Genomic DNA, 11,311 nt, shown 5'->3' with positions numbered 1-11,311 from the left:
GTTTATTTGTATAGCTCAAAAAAAATGGACAGAGCTGCGTGATCTGGGCTGCAGCAAGATCAATCTGAGTCCCTGGAAATACATTCAATGCAGTTGTATCACTTTCAACCCATACCCTGTCGTGCCATCATACTGCAAAAGTGCCACTATCTAGTCTGCATGGGCAACACAGCAGAACCAGCAGAGACATTCCTTTGCTTCATAAAGAGGCCCCTCTTGCATTCTGGGCTCAAGCAGCCCTCCCAGCTCCTTAATTCTGTTGTAGAAAAATAACATTGTAAAGAAATAATTGTTCTAATACATATAAACTATTACAAAATTCCTACAGTGAGGAACATATGATTACACGCATAAGCTAAAGTTAAATTGTCGTGTGGGATAATCTTAACAACTGTTAGACAGGGTGCAAGTAACAGACTACCACCAAATCCCCCAAACAACATTCTTCTCTCTGCCTTATATAAAAGGATGGATTCATTGATTACTCCACAAATATAAAAACTTTAAGAAATTCCTGGTTATCCCAGGTGGAGAATTTAGGACTGCCTATGTGAGGGGAGACACACTAAATAATATATTAGTAAGAGCAAGACTTCCATATGATTCTCCTATTGGAATATGAAATATAATAAAATATAGGCTCTCAATGGGCGTTCACACCGGACGTGGTACGGCAAAAGCAATTGGTTTCAATGAAGGCGGTCGCTTTAAACAGCAGAGGGAAGCGGCACTCAAGAGGCAAAACAGAGCGGTACACAGGAGATCAAATATTTTCAACTTTCGCCGCGCCGTGACGCAAACTATCAGAAGCCAATTAGAAAAGTAGGAGACTCCTTCAGGAGGAATAAAAAAAAAAAAAAAAAAAGTACTCCTTCAGGAGGAATCCAAAAAAAAACAACCGGAGTTAAAGCGAGCGTGCGTGCGTGCGTGCGTGTGTGTGTGTGTGTGTGGAGTGGAGTGGAAGGAAGGGAGGGTGTTAAAATTAGGTTTTATAAAACAAGACAAGTTTCGCGCCTCATTACTTGATTGTTTTTTTCTTTGCAAAGCTTTCTGTCTTCTGTTTAAAGAGTTTTCCGTTCCTGATGGCATTTACTATTTGTTTGTTTGTAAATGCAGCCGTGACGTAATGGACCGCCCACGGTCTTTTCCCCCTGCTGCGTTCGGTGTGAACAGTGGTCTGCAGCGACTGCAGAGCGACGCGCAAGTAGGCGGCATGCACGCCGCGTCTGGTGGGAGCGCCCCTTTATTAAACCCTTGTTAAACGACTCAATTTAGAGCAATTTTTATCGCCTACGACCAAATCCCGTGGGGATTGCCCCGTGTAACAGCCCTGACAATGTTTTGGTAACTTCTGGCAACTGCTTGGCCACGCGATTGCTTAAGGGGACAACAATCCTGCTACAGGACAAATAAATACTTCTCATAGAGTTTTATGAAGGTTGGGCAATGCTGGAAGAGTTACTTTTAACAAGGTTTTTTTTTTTTTTTAAACTTCTTAAAACCTTTGGTCCAACTGTCGTTAACTAGGGGAATGAAAATGTAGCTGCTGTAACTCTGCTGAACCGATGCCCATATTCTGTTATTTTGTTCCCTTTTTAAACTGTTACTCCGCAGCAATGTGATAATATAACCACGGATTACTGTATATTGTTCTCAACTCTGTAACTGGTTGTGTCGTCGCTTTGAAGGTCATTCAGTAAACTGTGAAAGCAGCCTTTTCTTGTCGCTGTAAGAGCCAGTTCTTAACCCAAATGCTCTTTCGCTGATTTTTGTGTTTTTTCTTCATTTACTAACAAATTCATTAATAGAAGTGCACTTATGGCTAGGGCTGGGATTTAGTCACGGTGGTTGCGGGTGTCACGGATTCCGTGACTTTTGCTAGTGTCCTCGATTTTTGCTGATGTGCGTGACTTGCGGAGATGTCAGTAAATTGTGTTCAATCTGTATGTGATTTTATTGGAAAGTGTTTCTCCTTAACATTAAATTTCACGTTTTAAAAAATGCTTTTATCGTTTTTAATTATAATAAATAATTACATATTTTGAACTAGCTGCAACACCGTACTTCCTGTGCCCCCCCCCCCATCCCTCTCCCCTTCTCCTTTTTTTTGGAAAACAAAGAATCAAACTAAGCTCGTTTCGATTAAATCTTCGTGAAAGTTATGTTATAGTTTTCAAAATTCAGTGTGTCTGTATGCGTGCGTGCATGCATGTGTGTGTGTGCGTACTATGCTAACTGCCAGCATTCGCTGCGGGACATACATTGAACAGTTTCCTCTTTTTAATTGAAATTATTGTTCCACTTGTTTCATTGTTGTACGGTTGCACTTTTAATGTCATGTCTCTTGTCAGTCCCACACCCTCTTTGTGTGATCTTCGTGTGTATTTCACGCCCCAGTGTGTTATGCTTGCCGTCTGTTACCCTTTCCCGTTTGCGTGCGTCTTCGTTCTCTGCTTAGTTCAGCGCTTATAAATGCTACTGTTAGTTAGTAGTCACTGTTGCAGAGCAAATAAAAAATCAACATATTGAAATTTCATCTGCTTGTCTCGTCCTTTTTTGCTGAACCTGTGCGCACCAACGCCGCAATATGCTTTTATTAAAGCCAGTTATTTTTTTATTTTTTTATCCCTGTGACTTTATTCTCCCTCTGTTATTTTCTCACTGATTTTGAACGCATTGACCGTGACTGCTCTGTGATTTACGTCCAAATTTTCCGTGACAAACTCCTAGCCCTACTTAAAGCCCTTTTTTGGCTGAATGGCTGTTAATTCCAGAACCACGTGACGTAGTTCTTAAATATGATTGGATATTGCTTGGATTAAAGGCAATTTGTATCGAATGTGATTTGCCTGTTCTTTGTATCGTGTAACAGGTCAAATCCCCCGCGGTGATGTCACTGGCAACACGTTGCTACAATTTATGTTGCTAGTGGTTTGGGGAATTCGGCCAAGATGGCGACGGAAGTGTAGTGTTTAAACGGAGTTCGTACCTAAAAAGTTACTAACAAGTTGTCTTGCATGCAAATCGGAATTTATGTAAAACACAAAAAATAACTTAAATCCATCGATACTAATTTCGAATTATAAAAATTAAAAAAGCAGATTTTTTGTCCTTAATAATTGAGAACTTCTGTTTGTGGTAAATTGGCTGAGGAGTCTCTGTCGATATATGATCTGCACATGTCTGAATAATACTATATTAAACAGATAACTAAAACAATAAAGAAGAAAGATAATATATAACTTGAAAATGATAAAACCTACCAAGCTGCCAGGAACAGCTGAAAGAGAAAAAGCAACACCAAGTCAAAAATGAGTACTGCTTCAGAGATTAAGGTGTAGGTGCTAACGTTGGACAGAATACACTGCAAACTCTGCAAACAACATCGTGGAGGGGGCCTTTGAGCTCACTAAACTTCCAGAAACTCCATCAAAAAGCCCAGCAGTAAAAAAGGGAAAACTAGAAAACCGAAAGGATACAGTCCTTGACATGGAACATAATATAATTTCAACACTCAAACTCATAATCAACGAAAGAGCTGTTGGCCTGGAAAAACTAATGGAGAAACAATGAAGATCGAAGGGCTCAAAAAACGGTTGATTTCATGTCCGGTGAAATTAAAGATGTGAAAAATAAGGTAAATCAAACAGAAGCTTGTGTAAATAATACGCAGAAAAGACTGGATGATTTCGGTTTAATACATTTTCTCAACTGGAAAGATACAAAAGGCAGTGGGATTTGCGTTTATATGGACTGTCTGAAGCTGAAGGAGAAAACACAGGAGAAAAAGTTATCAAGATCTGTCAAACCCTTGCTCTCGACCACAAAGACAAAGCATACCGCTGGCACCATGTTTAAAGCTTGATGTGTTCCCCTGCATAAGAGGTCGACACAAATCCAGGTGGGAAACAAAACAACTTAGATTTTATTACACAGAACTCTTTGCTGCGTTTCTACTCTGGTCTTACACCATGCCAAGTCCTGTGCAACCCCTATTTTCCCCGCCCAGGAAAACAGTAACACACCACAATAGGTTCCGCACATATTGCTACATCCTTTCTTTTTTTTTTTTTTTTTACTACTAAACATTATCAACTAACTTTTGTTAGCATTTGTAAACAAAGCAAATAATGATGAATATTTCTATTGATTCAAACAAAGTCTTTTAGGTGTGTGGGCATGCAAAGGGGTCTTCCATATTTGCTGTGGGCAGACTGTGCAACCCCTGAAGACTCATATTAGGCTGGCTGCCCCTGGTCCTCGGAACTCCCAGGACCCCTGATGTCATCCGCGAGGCCCTCTGTACCCTGTGTACTTGTCTGTAGTTCTTTGTGCTCTTCATCCTCAGTGTTTGTCTCCTGCAGTTCTTGGGGCTTATCTAGAGTTGGAAAGTGGTTTTCCTGTTCTTTAGACCTCCTAAGGTGTCTTCAGTTTCTTCTGAAGGTCTGCCCTTGTTCTGTTAGTATCTGATAAGACCTCATGTTTACTGGCTTAATCACTGTGGCTTTCTGCCACCATTTTCTCTGTCCACCCCATGGCTGTACTCTCACCTTGTCATTTCTTTGTAGTGGAGGTAGATCCTTTGCTGAAGTGTTGTAGTACTGTGCTTGCCTGTGTTGGCTCTCCATGATCTTCTGCTTGTTGCTGGTCATTCCAGACCTTAGTAGATTTTCACTCATCAGCAACACGGTTTTAGTTCTCCTGCCCATCAGGCTTTGTACTGGACTGCTGTCTACACCCTGAGAGGGGGTGTTTCTGTGGTCCAACATGGCCAGATATGGATCAAATCCTGCTCTTTTTGCTTTAGCCATTAGCCTTTTGGCTGTTTTCACTGCTGATTCTGCTTTTCCGTCGCTCTGCAGGTAGCTGGGGGATGATGTTTTGTGTTTAAAGTCCCATTTTTTGCTGAACTCTTTGAACTCTTCTGCTGTGTATTGTGGTCCATTGTCATAATAACATAAGAACATAAGAAAGGTTACAAAGGAGAGGAGGCCATTCAGCCCATCTTGCTCGTTTGGTTGTTAGTAGCTTATTGATCCCAAAATCTCATCAAGCAGCTTCTTGAAGGATCCCAGGTGCCAGCTTCAACAACATTACTGGGGAGTTGATTCCAGACCCTCACAATTCTCTGTGTAAAAAGTGCCTCCTATTTTCTGTTCTGAATGCCCCTTTGTCTAAACTCCATTTGTGACCTCTGGTCCTTGTTTCTTTTTTCAGACTGAAAAAGTCCCTTGGGTCGACACTGTCAATACCTTTTAGAATTTTGAATGCTTGAATTAGGTCGCCACGTAGTCTTCTTTGTTCAAGACTGAAAGAGTACAGTGTGTCTGGAATCCCATAGCTCGCAAAGTGTGCTTTTAGCTTCCGTACGATTGTCCTGGATTTCATGTTCTCCAGGAAGTCCACTTCCCAAAAGTTGGAGTAGTAATCAACGGTAATCATATAGTCCTTCTCGTTGACTGTAAAAAGATCTGTTCCCACTGTTTCCGGGGGTCTAATTGGTGCTTCATGTGATTTTAAAGTTTCCTTTTGCTGCTTGATTCCCTGTGCACTGCACACACTGCATTGCTCCATGTATGTTTTCAGCTGTGCATTCATCCCTGGCCAATAGATACACTTGCGTGCTCTTCTTAGGTATCCTTCTATTCCAATGTGTGAGGAGTGGACTCTTTGCAGAATATCTGCTCTGAGAGAAGCAGGTATAACTACACACTCACCCCTGAAGACAATTCCATTTTGTACGCTGAGCTCATCTCTGCTATGGAAAAACACTGTTCCTTCCCGAGGTATGTGTTCCTTGGTGTCCAACCAACCTTATAGGATCACTTTCTTTAACACCTGAAGATCCTTGTCCTGCTCTGTTGCTTTTTGTATGGCCTTTAGCCTCTCGTCGGAGATGGGCAAGTAGCGCACCATGTTAATGGATTCAATTTCAGTTTCTACTGGATGTTTTGAGCTGGAGTCTGGGAGGCATGCCTTGCTTAGCGTGTCTGTCAGTAGTAAATGTCTTCCTGGGTAGTATCTCAGTACAACATCATATCTCTGCAGCCTCAGTAGCATCCGCTGTAGTTGTTTGGGTGTACAAAGGAGGGGTTTCCTTATTATACTCTCTAGTGGTTTGTGATCAGACTGTACTTTTACCGTGCGTCCATATGTGAACTGATGAAATCTCTCTATTCCAAACAGTTCTGCCAACAGCTCTTTTTCTTTTCGTTTAGCCTTGTTCTGTATCTGTCAGGGCTCTGCTCGCATATGCAATTGGCTGTCCCGACTGCATGAGTGCTGCCCCCAATCCAGTTTCTGATGCATCACATTGCGAAACAAGCTGTTCTTCTGGGTTGTAGTATTTTAGTACTGGAGTTTTTGCAATTGTGTCTTTTATTTTCTCAAAGGCCTCTTCATGCCAATCAGTCCACTCCCACAACACGTCTTTGTGTGCCAGTTGTCTCAGAGGTTCACACATCTCTGACAGGTAGTTCACCATACCCAGGAATCGTTGCACTCCCTGAATGTCTGTTGGTTTGGACATCTGCCCAATGGCATTGACCTTCTCCGGATCGACTTTCAGACCCCGTGATGTCAAGAGGTGTCCAATATATGGCACTTCTTTCAGCCTGAGCTGAAATTTCTCTGGGTTTAGCTTCACATTGCATTCTCTGCACCTTTCCAGGAGCTTTCTCAATTTATCATCATGGTCTTGTGCAGCTACTATATCGTTGTTTCCTTCCCCAACAATAAGGATATTATCAGGTATGATTTTGATTCCTGGCACGCCCTCTAACACTTGGTTCAATTTTCTCTGAAAGACCTCAGGTGCAGGACTGATTCCCATCAGCATGCGCAACCAACGATAACGTCCAAGTGGTGTTGCAAAAGTGGTGAGATAGCTTGACTCTTCTTCTAATTCAATGTGCCAAAGCCCATTCTTAACATCACATACTGAGAAGACTTTTGCCTTTGCCAGTGGCTTAGGGTCTCTGCATATCCTTATCCTTATCCTAAAAGCCATGATAGTGCCAATACTGAAGAAAGAAGACAATCGGAAGTGCAAAAACTACCGCGGCATCAGCCTCCTGTCAGTTACCAGCAAAGCTTTTATGAAGATCATACAATCCAGTCCGCCAAGGGGATGTCTCCTCTCCTCTGCTCTTCAACACCGTGATTGACGCTGTCGTGAGAAAAGCTTTCGAGGGAAGGCATGGAGTTCAGTGCGACGAGAACACCTACGTGACCGATCTGATGTTCGCCGACGACTGCGTGATCTTCGCCGATACTGATGCCGAAGCTACTGACATTCTTTGTAGCATCGCCTGCGTCGCCGAGCTGTATGGCCTCAAAATCAACACTGACAAGACCAAAGTTTTGACAACGGATGGGTTGCCGGCCAATATCCACCTCGGCGGAGCCCAGATTGAACAGGTTCAGGAATTCAAGTACCTGGGATCCGTGGTGCAGGAGAAGAAAGTGGCGTTCTCAACCGATGTCCACGGCAGAATTGGCCAAGCAACCGCTGCATTCATTTCGCTCAAGTGGTGCCTATGGAAAAGGGCCAACATCTCCGTTAAGACCAAAATACGCCTTTTCCGGACGCTGATCCTGCCAATTTTCCTATACGGGTCAGAAACATGGACTCTACTGAAGCAAGACCTAAACAAGCTCGAGGTCTTCCAAATGCGATGTCTGCGGCAGATCCTTAGTAGCTCCCTCCGCGACCGCATCCGAAATGAAACCATCCGAATAAGATGCGACCACCAGCCAACGGTCGTGGAAGCGGTCCAACTAAGAAGACTGCGATGGTTCGGGCACATCTGCAGAATGAGCATCACCAGGACACCGTACCAGCTTCTCTGGCGAAAACGTCCAACATAGTGGAAAGTTCAAAGAGCAGCGCCCAAGAAGACATGGTCAAAATAAATCGAAGAAGATCTGAAAAACCGGCGATCTGCCCTCTGTGATGCCAAGGCCATTGCCATGGATCGAAAAGCATGGAAAAGCATTCTGAGCGAAGTCCGAAATCCAGCGGCACCCACAGCAGTGTATGGGCTCCGGAGGAAACCCTGTCCTATCGTTGGCTAGGGATCAAAGAAAGAAGAAGAAGCATATCCTTAACTTTCCTGAGGGTTTCTTCACAACCAGCAAACTGCTGATCCAGTCTGTGTATTTCTCAACTTGTGCTGTGATTTAATGTTCTTGCAGTCTAGCCAGTTCCCACGTGACGTAGTTCTTAAATATGATTGGATATTGCTTGGATTAAAGGCAATTTGTATCGAATGTGATTTGCCTGTTCTTTGTATCGTGTAACAGGTCAAATCCCCCGCGGTGACGTCACTGGCAACACGTTGCTACAATTTATGTTGCTAGTGGTTTGGGGAATTCGGCCAAGATGGCGACGGAAGTGTAGTGTTTAAACGGAGTTCGTACCTAAAAAGTTACTAACAAGTTGTCTTGCATGCAAATCGGAATTTATGTAAAACACAAAAAATAACTTAAATCCATCGATACTAATTTCGAATTATAAAAATTAAAAAAGCAGATTTTTTGTCCTTAATAATTGAGAACTTCTGTTTGTGGTAAATTGGCTGAGGAGTCTCTGTCGATATATGATCTGCACATGTCTGAATAATACTATATTAAACAGATAACTAAAACAATAAAGAAGAAAGATAATATATAACTTGAAAATGATAAAACCTACCAAGCTGCCAGGAACAGCTGAAAGAGAAAAAGCAACACCAAGTCAAAAATGAGTACTGCTTCAGAGATTAAGGTGTAGGTGCTAACGTTGGACAGAATACACTGCAAACTCTGCAAACAACATCGTGGAGGGGGCCTTTGAGCTCACTAAACTTCCAGAAACTCCATCAAAAAGCCCAGCAGTAAAAAAGGGAAAACTAGAAAACCGAAAGGATACAGTCCTTGACATGGAACATAATATAATTTCAACACTCAAACTCATAATCAACGAAAGAGCTGTTGGCCTGGAAAAACTAATGGAGAAACAATGAAGATCGAAGGGCTCAAAAAACGGTTGATTTCATGTCCGGTGAAATTAAAGATGTGAAAAATAAGGTAAATCAAACAGAAGCTTGTGTAAATAATACGCAGAAAAGACTGGATGATTTCGGTTTAATACATTTTCTCAACTGGAAAGATACAAAAGGCAGTGGGATTTGCGTTTATATGGACTGTCTGAAGCTGAAGGAGAAAACACAGGAGAAAAAGTTATCAAGATCTGTCAAACCCTTGCTCTCGACCACAAAGACAAAGCATACCGCTGGCACCATGTTTAAAGCTTGATGTGTTCCCCTGCATAAGAGGTCGACACAAATCCAGGTGGGAAACAAAACAACTTAGATTTTATTACACAGAACTCTTTGCTGCGTTTCTACTCTGGTCTTACACCATGCCAAGTCCTGTGCAACCCCTATTTTCCCCGCCCAGGAAAACAGTAACACACCACAATAGGTTCCGCACATATTGCTACATCCTTTCTCTTTTTTTTTTTTTTTTTACTACTAAACATTATCAACTAACTTTTGTTAGCATTTGTAAACAAAGCAAATAATGATGAATATTTCTATTGATTCAAACAAAGTCTTTTAGGTGTGTGGGCATGCAAAGGGGTCTTCCATATTTGCTGTGGGCAGACTGTGCAACCCCTGAAGACTCATATTAGGCTGGCTGCCCCTGGTCCTCGGAACTCCCAGGACCCCTGATGTCATCCGCGAGGCCCTCTGTACCCTGTGTACTTGTCTGTAGTTCTTTGTGCTCTTCATCCTCAGTGTTTGTCTCCTGCAGTTCTTGGGGCTTATCTAGAGTTGGAAAGTGGTTTTCCTGTTCTTTAGACCTCCTAAGGTGTCTTCAGTTTCTTCTGAAGGTCTGCCCTTGTTCTGTTAGTATCTGATAAGACCTCATGTTTACTGGCTTAATCACTGTGGCTTTCTGCCACCATTTTCTCTGTCCACCCCATGGCTGTACTCTCACCTTGTCATTTCTTTGTAGTGGAGGTAGATCCTTTGCTGAAGTGTTGTAGTACTGTGCTTGCCTGTGTTGGCTCTCCATGATCTTCTGCTTGTTGCTGGTCATTCCAGACCTTAGTAGATTTTCACTCATCAGCAACACGGTTTTAGTTCTCCTGCCCATCAGGCTTTGTACTGGACTGCTGTCTACACCCTGAGAGGGGGTGTTTCTGTGGTCCAACATGGCCAGATATGGATCAAATCCTGCTCTTTTTGCTTTAGCCATTAGCCTTTTGGCTGTTTTCACTGCTGATTCTGCTTTTCCGTCGCTCTGCAGGTAGCTGGGGGATGATGTTTTGTGTTTAAAGTCCCATTTTTTGCTGAACTCTTTGAACTCTTCTGCTGTGTATTGTGGTCCATTGTCATAATAACATAAGAACATAAGAAAGTTTACAAAGGAGAGGAGGCCATTCAGCCCATCTTGCTCGTTTGGTTGTTAGTAGCTTATTGATCCCAAAATCTCATCAAGCAGCTTCTTGAAGGATCCCAGGTGCCAGCTTCAACAACATTACTGGGGAGTTGATTCCAGACCCTCACAATTCTCTGTGTAAAAAGTGCCTCCTATTTTCTGTTCTGAATGCCCCTTTGTCTAAACTCCATTTGTGACCTCTGGTCCTTGTTTCTTTTTTCAGACTGAAAAAGTCCCTTGGGTCGACACTGTCAATACCTTTTAGAATTTTGAATGCTTGAATTAGGTCGCCACGTAGTCTTCTTTGTTCAAGACTGAAAGAGTACAGTGTGTCTGGAATCCCATAGCTCGCAAAGTGTGCTTTTAGCTTCCGTACGATTGTCCTGGATTTCATGTTCTCCAGGAAGTCCACTTCCCAAAAGTTGGAGTAGTAATCAACGGTAATCATATAGTCCTTCTCGTTGACTGTAAAAAGATCTGTTCCCACTGTTTCCGGGGGTCTAATTGGTGCTTCATGTGATTTTAAAGTTTCCTTTTGCTGCTTGATTCCCTGTGCACTGCACACACTGCATTGCTCCATGTATGTTTTCAGCTGTGCATTCATCCCTGGCCAATAGATACACTTGCGTGCTCTTCTTAGGTATCCTTCTATTCCAATGTGTGAGGAGTGGACTCTTTGCAGAATATCTGCTCTGAGAGAAGCAGGTATAACTACACACTCACCCCTGAAGACAATTCCATTTTGTACGCTGAGCTCATCTCTGCTATGGAAAAACACTGTTCCTTCCCGAGGTATGTGTTCCTTGGTGTCCAACCAACCTTATAGGATCACTTTCTTTAACACCTGAAGATCCTTGTCCTGCTCTGTTGCTTTTTGTATGGC

This window comes from Polyodon spathula, chromosome 22 (assembly GCF_017654505.1).
Source record: "Polyodon spathula isolate WHYD16114869_AA chromosome 22, ASM1765450v1, whole genome shotgun sequence".
NCBI classification, from domain to species: Eukaryota; Metazoa; Chordata; class Actinopteri; order Acipenseriformes; family Polyodontidae; genus Polyodon; species Polyodon spathula.
This window is presented reverse-complemented; position numbering follows the sequence as displayed.